Source organism: Suricata suricatta, chromosome 2 (genome assembly GCF_006229205.1).
Source record: "Suricata suricatta isolate VVHF042 chromosome 2, meerkat_22Aug2017_6uvM2_HiC, whole genome shotgun sequence".
Classification (NCBI taxonomy): domain Eukaryota; kingdom Metazoa; phylum Chordata; class Mammalia; order Carnivora; family Herpestidae; genus Suricata; species Suricata suricatta.
Genome location: NC_043701.1, coordinates 137,904,030 through 137,912,103, shown reverse-complemented (window position 1 = coordinate 137,912,103; position 8,074 = coordinate 137,904,030). Strand labels below are relative to the sequence as shown.

Genomic DNA, 8,074 nt, shown 5'->3' with positions numbered 1-8,074 from the left:
AATATTTTCAGTGTGATTTCTTGGTCCACAAAGCTTAAAATATTTATTATCTTGCATGTGCAAAAAAAGTTTGCTGATCCATGGAACATTAAATGTTTGTTTCATAGTAAGTCTGGGTGATCCTGGCTTAGAAACCAAAAACCACTTTTAGTTATGAAAATTCTTATAACATCAAGGCAGTAAAGGCAGTTTTATATTAGTTGCAAAGGACAGAAATATAACTAAACCCCCTTTAAACAAAGGGATTAAATTATTGGCTTATGAGTCTGAAAGTCCAAGGCGATGGCTTCAGGTACAGCATAATTCAGGTGCTAACATGATATCATAAGGATTGTATCTCTGTTTCCCCAGACTCTTCTTTCCTCTGTGTTGACTTCATTTTCAGATTGAATCAAGCTGTCTCATTGTGATGCAAAAGATGGCCAATTGCTGTGCCAGGCTTTTCACTGAGCAACTCTAAACTTTCATTCATGGTTGTTTCAGGAGAATTCTGAAAATACATCTTCCCTTTCCTGACTTGGGTCAGCTATCTACACCTGAATTTGGGGGTGGGTACTATACCTCCTTGGAACCCAGGGCCCAAAAGTATAAAAAAAAAATGACAAGATTGTTCCACAGAGGAGATGAATTCAGATGTCCCCTAACATTTGATGGCAGACAGTGTTTTTATTTACCCAACAGCTATTTCCCATGACTCCCACCTCTGCCTCAAGATCCCAACGCCGATGTCAATCCGACTCTCCCTGCACTGTGGGTAGAATACCTTCTTCTATACCTTCTAATTAGTCTGCTCTCTTCTCGGCGTGCCACATGTCTGGACGGCCTCTGTTTTGGTTTCAGTCTGCAGCTTGCAGTTGACATTTTCCACGTTCTTGTAATTCAGTGACTTTTTTACCTTAGTTTTCAATAACACGTTTGAAAGCTTAACTCTTTAGATTGTTCCTTTTGTATCCATAGTGGAAATTAGTGGGGATCATGGCACACACCACAATAATTAACTGACATTGGAAACTCCTACAAGACAAAGAAAAACCCTGCCTAATTGCATTTTCAATATACAGTAGAACCTTGGACTGTGAGTAACTTGTTCTGTGAGTGTTCTGCAAGATGAGCAAACATTTCTCATAAATAGTAACTTGATAAATGAGCGATGTCCTGCAAGACAAGCAGTACGTGCTGCCGAATGTCACATGATCACACCTGAGCTCTCTCTCTCTTTTTCTTGCCCCTCTCATTGCAGGATTGTGGGTGATCATCTCCAATGTTCATATACTTGGTTTCAAGCTACAGTGCTTGGCAGAAATCAGTGATTTTTCAGGACATTGGAAGGTGCCCTCAGGTCTATTTTTTTGTCACTTCAAAGCACCTATGGACAGTCCTTTGATTTTCCATACAAGAGTAAGCTTAGGAATGCTTTGCTTCATTCTAGGCCAGGCTGCCTGGAGATATAAATCCTTTCATCTGCTGCCTTATTGCCAGTCACATTAAATATAGTCTATGACAAGAATTTATTAATACTTTACAGTAATCAACATCCATCAGTGATAGTAAAAGTCATCCTACATGATAACCCTCCTTTCTCTTGTCTCCCTTACACCAGCCATGAGGGTTTTCAAAGGTAAGTGCAGGTTAATTTGTTTATTTTTCTTTACACTTTCTTTATTGTTTGATATCATATTACAGTAATGTAATCATATTATAGGAATAATTTTGGGTTGTGGAACAAATAATCTGAGTTCCCACTACTTCTTATGGGGAAATTCCCTTTGATATACAAGTGCTTTGGATTACAAACATGTATCTGAACAAATTATGCTTGCAAACCAAGGTTTTTCCTGTAATTAAAATGTCTTAGGACGGTAATGTAACTTTCACCAATTTTACCAAAGCCTGATTGCCTACTTGGAATAGGAATGGGAAAAAGAAAGAGGTGAAGAAATAACAGTTCTACCATATTTATTGTGCAAAGCTGGTTAAAAGCACACTTCCTCGATTCTAGGCAACAGTCTGATTGTGCAAAGCTGGTTAAAAGCACACTTCCTCGATTCTAGGCAACAGTCTGATTGTCATCAACACACCATGTGATTACATCACACGGTCACTAAGTCATGCCAGGAATCAAGCATGGGCAAAACTTACAAGTTCTGATATTCTTGCTTAAACCAGGATGTCCACCGAGCTAGTAAATTTTGTGCACGTGGAGGGAGAAGAAAAGGAAATGCATACCAATATGATCTACCCAGATAAATTCCTTGGACATCGAATTCGGAGACAGAGATGTAGAGATTTTAGAAAACTTTCCCCTTGGAACAAACCAGACTGGAGTCAAGGCTACAGGACCAATCATCACACAGCCAACTCCAAAGAATGTCTGCCAGCAACCATCTTCTCAGCCCTGATGCAGCCAACCAAGCCTCAGCCCAGATCCCCCATGCTGCTGAGCACCTCCCAGTGCATAGACTCATATGTGGGCCACTACTCCATCACTGCCATTGGAGCATCCAGTCCTACGCATACACGATTTTCTAACGAGAAGCTGGTTGTCCCAGTGTTGGCTCTAGGGGTCCCTAGCACAGTGGGTCCTATGTGACCACTTGAAACTACCATCCTTGCAGAGCAAGCGCCAAGGGACAAGTCTCAGTGCAACCTCAGAAAGTCCAACTCCATTGCCTCTAACTCATGACTGTGTACACCACATCCTCGACCCACTTCTGATGCCAGGTACATCCTCCACAGAGCACAGCACAGCCAAAAAGGCAGCTGGGGTTCTCTGCAGCCAAACTGCCTGCGTCTGAGTCTTCTTCTGATGACTGTTACTTGTGTGGCCTCTGTTTCATCCCTGTTCCTCAGTTTCTCTGTTTGAAAAAAAGGGGATGATAGTAATAGTACCTACAATCATTATTATGAAGACTGAGAGAGTTAATACTGGTGCACATGGTGCTCTAAGTGATCAAAATCACTACCCATCAAATGCTAAGTCTTCTTTAGACACTGCTGTTCAGTTTCTAAGAAGTCACATCTGCATTTCCAAAACCAGGAAAGGAAAACTGTCAAAAGTAATGACAGGCTGAGAAGGGGTTGAGCAAAAAGGAGACCCAAAAAGGACCAATCAAAAGCCCACTACCTCTCCAGTTCCAGGAAACAGCCTTTAACCCCTGTTAACTCCCACAAAGCCCACATTTAAAACTTCGACCTCCACTCACCGAAATGGAGCCAGAGCCAACAGTGGAGGATGCACAAGGCTCCAGCCAGCAAATTAACAAGCTGCTGTCTATTAAAAGAAAAAGAAGAAGAAAGAAATCAGGCAGAAGTCCCTAGTTGTAGCTACTGAGATGCTTCCTGGAGGAAGGTGGCTGACTTTTTATCAGATGTGTCACTCGGTGAAATAATTGCTGGCAATAATGGTGCAATCGCAGTCTGCTCAGAGTACTATTTATCCACGTCTGTTCTATCTTTCAACTTCAAACTCCCACCGCCTCACAGCACATCAAAATGACACCACTGTTGTTAATGACAGTGGTCTAACGCAATACACAGAAGTCAAGTGATTTCTCCAGATAGGCAAAAGAAAAAATCTCCCATGGAGCATCAAGGCTTGTGCGCACGCACATTCTGGTGCTCTACTTTAATCCACAGTTGGGGGAGATGGAACTGGATTGCAGATTTATTCACCTTATGGAAATACCAGAATCCCAGGAAGGCGAGGGGGAGGGAGACATAAAACCAGTCAGGAGGTTAAAGAGAGGAGATTATTTTTCTGGTTTACCAATAATTTGTCCCCATATTGCTGATGACTTGTCCTCATTGCAATATCAGAAAAAATAGGATCAATTGTGAATAAGAAGAAAAAACTTCCATTGTCTTTTAATTCCATTCCATGTCAGCAACCTTCTTATAGCTCCACATCTTTATCTGACCACCTTGTTCTACCTCTCCCATCACGTCCTGCAGGAAAGTGACATATAGACATCCTGGCACCATTAGATAAGGCTCCCCATCAATTATCTCCATCCTGGATTATTTCCACCTTATCTGTGTGGTTAATGTGGTTTAATCAAATCAACTACACTCCCGAAGACTCCTCAGTTTTATCTTCTTCTTGACCTTTTGCTGGTGTGTTTTGCAAATTTCATGTGTTCTGGATCAACATACCCAACCCTTTTCATTGAATCTATCTCTAAGCTAGCTTCCTGCCAAGAGCGCACACTGAGAATCTGAGAACCATGGTGATGGGATACTTTCCACACGTCATTTCTAAGCTCACCTGACCCTATATCTCTCCATAATCCATTTCCTCACATCCAGTCATTCTCTTCATATTTCTATAGAAGCCCTTCATGAAGTTCAGTGTGCATGATAGCCAGTGGAGGGCCTTCTAAAACATATTTCTGGGACTCATTTCAAGATATTCTGGCTCAGTTGATGTGGGCAGAGGGAGCCTAAGAATTAGTAGTTCTAAGAAGCTTCCAGGTGATATTCATGATATGGGCCAATGGGTTGACTCTTGATAGCAATGATATACAGCTCTTGGCATATAGTAAATTTTTATTACATTATTGCTTTAAAATACCTCAATCCTTTCCTTTCCCCACTTCAACAGACCTCTTCTACTTGAAGACTTATCTACAGTAACAAAATTACTCTAAAATACAAATTCTTTTAACTTACTTTGTCTCTTCTGAAGTTATGTTCTAACTCAACTCTAACTCCTACCTTGATGTGCCAGAAAAAGTTGTGGTTTTGCTGCTAGTTTCTTAGTAGATGGGACAATGGGAGGTTTATAGATGAAGAGTCAAGTCAGCTGACTTATTCCATCATCTGTTCTCAGCACTACAGGAAAATAAAAGCACAAAAGGTTAAGGACCTCCTCCTGGACAGACCCCAAAGTCCGACAGAGCTGACAATTTTTCTCTTGACTCTTGAAAATGAGAATGCACATTACAAATGAAATAGTACCAAGAGCAAGAATCTTGGGGCCAGGCAGACCTAACATTATATATAAGCTGCATCATGGCCTACATGACCTTTGGAAGTCACCTTAACATTTTCTCCTAAATACAGTTTTACTGATGATTGTAGATAAGAATCCTTGACCACAAATTCAAGAGTGCAAGAAATAGAATTTCCTTAATTTTTCTCCCATGCTTAGATCCTTCATTCGGCTAGGGGCAAATACTCCATCTTAGTCATTTCAAGCATTTCCCTTTTGTTTTCCCTAGATTCTTTCTTTGTCCTGGGGACTCATACAGTTCTCTGGGTTGCGGATTTCTGATCCTAATTAGTCAGAATGTACTCACACTCACATCTGCGAGATGCCTGTTCCCATCTGGTCTTGTCTGTCTGTCCATGCAGGTTGCCCTGCATCATGCCTCATTCCTAAACCCAAAGCCTCATCAACCTCCCTTCTACCCAAGCTAGTTTCATGCCCTTCATGAGTGTACAGGAGCCAGTTGGCTACTTCTCAGCTTATTGGGCTGTAAGACACTCAGTGAGGTTCTTCAATACCCTTCTCTGCCTCCACACCGCTCCCATCTTGAACCCAGGAGGAATCTGAGGCTGCCTGTGGCCCATCCTATTGGACACCCTTGCCTTTTGCTTCCCGGGGCTCTAACTATAAATCAGACACACAACTCTTCTGGTTTTCAAATTCTCTATAGCTACTTATTTTTGAAAATTAAAGTTATAGGCTCTTTAAAATAAAAAAGGCCTTTTCACTTACTTTCTTTTGTGATATTCATTCTATGAATTAACAGATGCCACATTAAAAAGGCAGATGGGCACAAAAAGACTGCAGGAAAAATGTCAGTTAATATTTCAAAACATCTTAACAACATGTGTAACATGGGATAAGATTATTTTCAGGCTTCTCTAGGGACTAAATGCCATGACAAAGGTTAAGTTCCTAGCTGCATGTGATTTGAAACATACTGGATAAATATGAGTTCTCTTCCCTTAGTGCCTTCTATCAGTCTTTTTCTTACTGACTTTTCTTCTCCTACCCCTTCCTTACCTTTGTTTTAAAATTTAGTGGTTTCTTAATTGTTATGTCTTCAGCTCTGAAAACTTCATTTTGAAGATCCTCCTGAACAGCCACAGACATTTCCCCCTCCCCCTGCCCAGAACTGCCCGTGCTGTAACCTCCTCACATTTCTCTTTCTTCTTGGATGTCCTAAGTCAGAAATAGCACAATGCTCACACCTGTGCTTCAGGGGGAAACCTGGGCACTGATCTCGAAGTCTTCCTTCTGTGCCAACACCTCACGGATCTAACCAGCTCTCAGTGAATGAGTGTTTCTCCATTCTGACCCTCCCATCTCAAATTCTCTAAAGCTACTTATTTGTTCTCACAGCCACGGGCAGAGCTGCGGTCCTCAGCATCTCATACCTCACATCTTCTGCTCTGGCCCCACTTTCTTGCCCCAGACTATCCCCCTGATGATATTCTATTTCTAATACTCAGATGTGATTATTCCATCACATCCCCCGAGCTTACGTCTTCACAGTGGTGCATCATTTCACACAGGTAATGGCATGGAAAGGCCTGGAGTATCTAGTGCCAGCTGTCACATCCATCTTTACTCCTCTCTTCTTCCCTTTCTCCTCTGTTCTTCACACACTTTCCAAGTCAGTGTTCAGCAGTGATCTTACAAAAGTAAGCTTGGTGGGACGTCCAGCTGTGACGTGGTCCAAGGACTTTATTGCTGCTAAAAAACTTAGGTTTGGATATATGTAAAAATTGTATAAATGTAAATAATTATAAAAGGATAATTATATAAAAATAACTGTATGTATACATAAGCTATGTGAATAATATAATATGTATTATGCATGATATAATGTATATTTAGTTATTTATATATAAAATATATATAACATAAAGTATATATATTATATAAAACATTACTGTTTTAAAAGACCTCAATCCTTACTTTTCCCTGACTTGAATGGACAGACCTCTTCTACTTGGCAACAGTAATAAACAGTAATAAAAATTACTATATATACAAACTCTTTAATTTATTTTCTTATTAGTTACTTTGTTATATATGTAATAGACTATATGTACTATATTTAATATAATTAGATAATATATATGATACATATGATAACTTATATAGTAGTGAGTTTCTATAATAGTGTCACAGCAGATACAAAAAGAAAAAAGAATAAAGCGGGGGGCCTGGGAGGCTCAGTCGGTTAAGCACCCAACTTCAGCTCAGGTCATGATCTCACAGTTTGTGGGTTCGAGTGCTGCATCAGGCTCTGTGCTGACAGCTCAGAGCCTGGGGCCTGTTTCAGATTCTGTGTTTTCCTCTCTCTCTGCCCTTCCCCTGCTCACACTCTGTCTGTCTCTTAAAAATAAATAAACATTTTAAAAAAAGAATAAAGAAAAAAGCTAACCTTAACATCTTATCCACGTTATCTTGGTCTTTATTGCAGAGTCCAGTATGTGGAATATAGCAGATCCTCAACAAACAGTTCCTGAGTAAATGAACGTGCCCTTGGAGGCTATGCTGATGCTCTGCTCTCCTCTCTGCCTTCCTGGGAGCTCCTAATGGGTGGAGATCATGTGACATTCTTCTTTAAGCACACCCCTGCTGGGAACACCCCTTTCCTACCTAAGCCACTCCCATCTTCACTTTTCAAGCTCAGCTTAAATATCGACCCCTCTGTTGAAGCCTTTGTTGACATTGTGGATCATTTCTCCCTTCCCAGAGAAATGAACTGATTTTGTACTTCTACACCATTTGGTGATGGCAGTTTCCAAGTGCTTTAGCACTACAGATCCATTATTTGTTCTATGTATTCTGTCCTATTCTCACAGTACAAAGAAATTCTTTAACAAGTGTATTTTCCTTTGATTCTAGCCCCAGAATGCATAGCAGTCACTGAATTCTGGTTTGGTTTAGTTAGGTGAGGAACTTCAAGGCCAGACGACTAAGATCTGTTAATCCAACCAAACACATTGAGCAGGTGGGCCTGGGTGTCCCTGTTAATCAACTACATGATGGTTTGCCTTTCTATGATATTAGAATCATCTTTACATAGTAGTTCTTCCTTCTTCCTGTTGGCTC

General features: G+C 40.7%; 1 long non-coding RNA gene across 1 annotated transcript; it reads right to left on the bottom strand.

Annotated features, from left to right (window-relative positions):
* Positions 1–1,770: 1,770 nt before the first annotated feature.
* LOC115272508 lies at positions 1,771–6,699 on the bottom strand. The gene is made up of 4 exons (XR_003900395.1): positions 6,493–6,699; positions 4,714–4,830; positions 3,204–3,271; positions 1,771–2,855 (listed from the first exon to the last, which is right to left on the bottom strand). It is a non-coding gene; the product is annotated as an uncharacterized LOC115272508 (long non-coding RNA).
* Between the last annotated feature and the right edge of the window lie 1,375 nt (positions 6,700–8,074).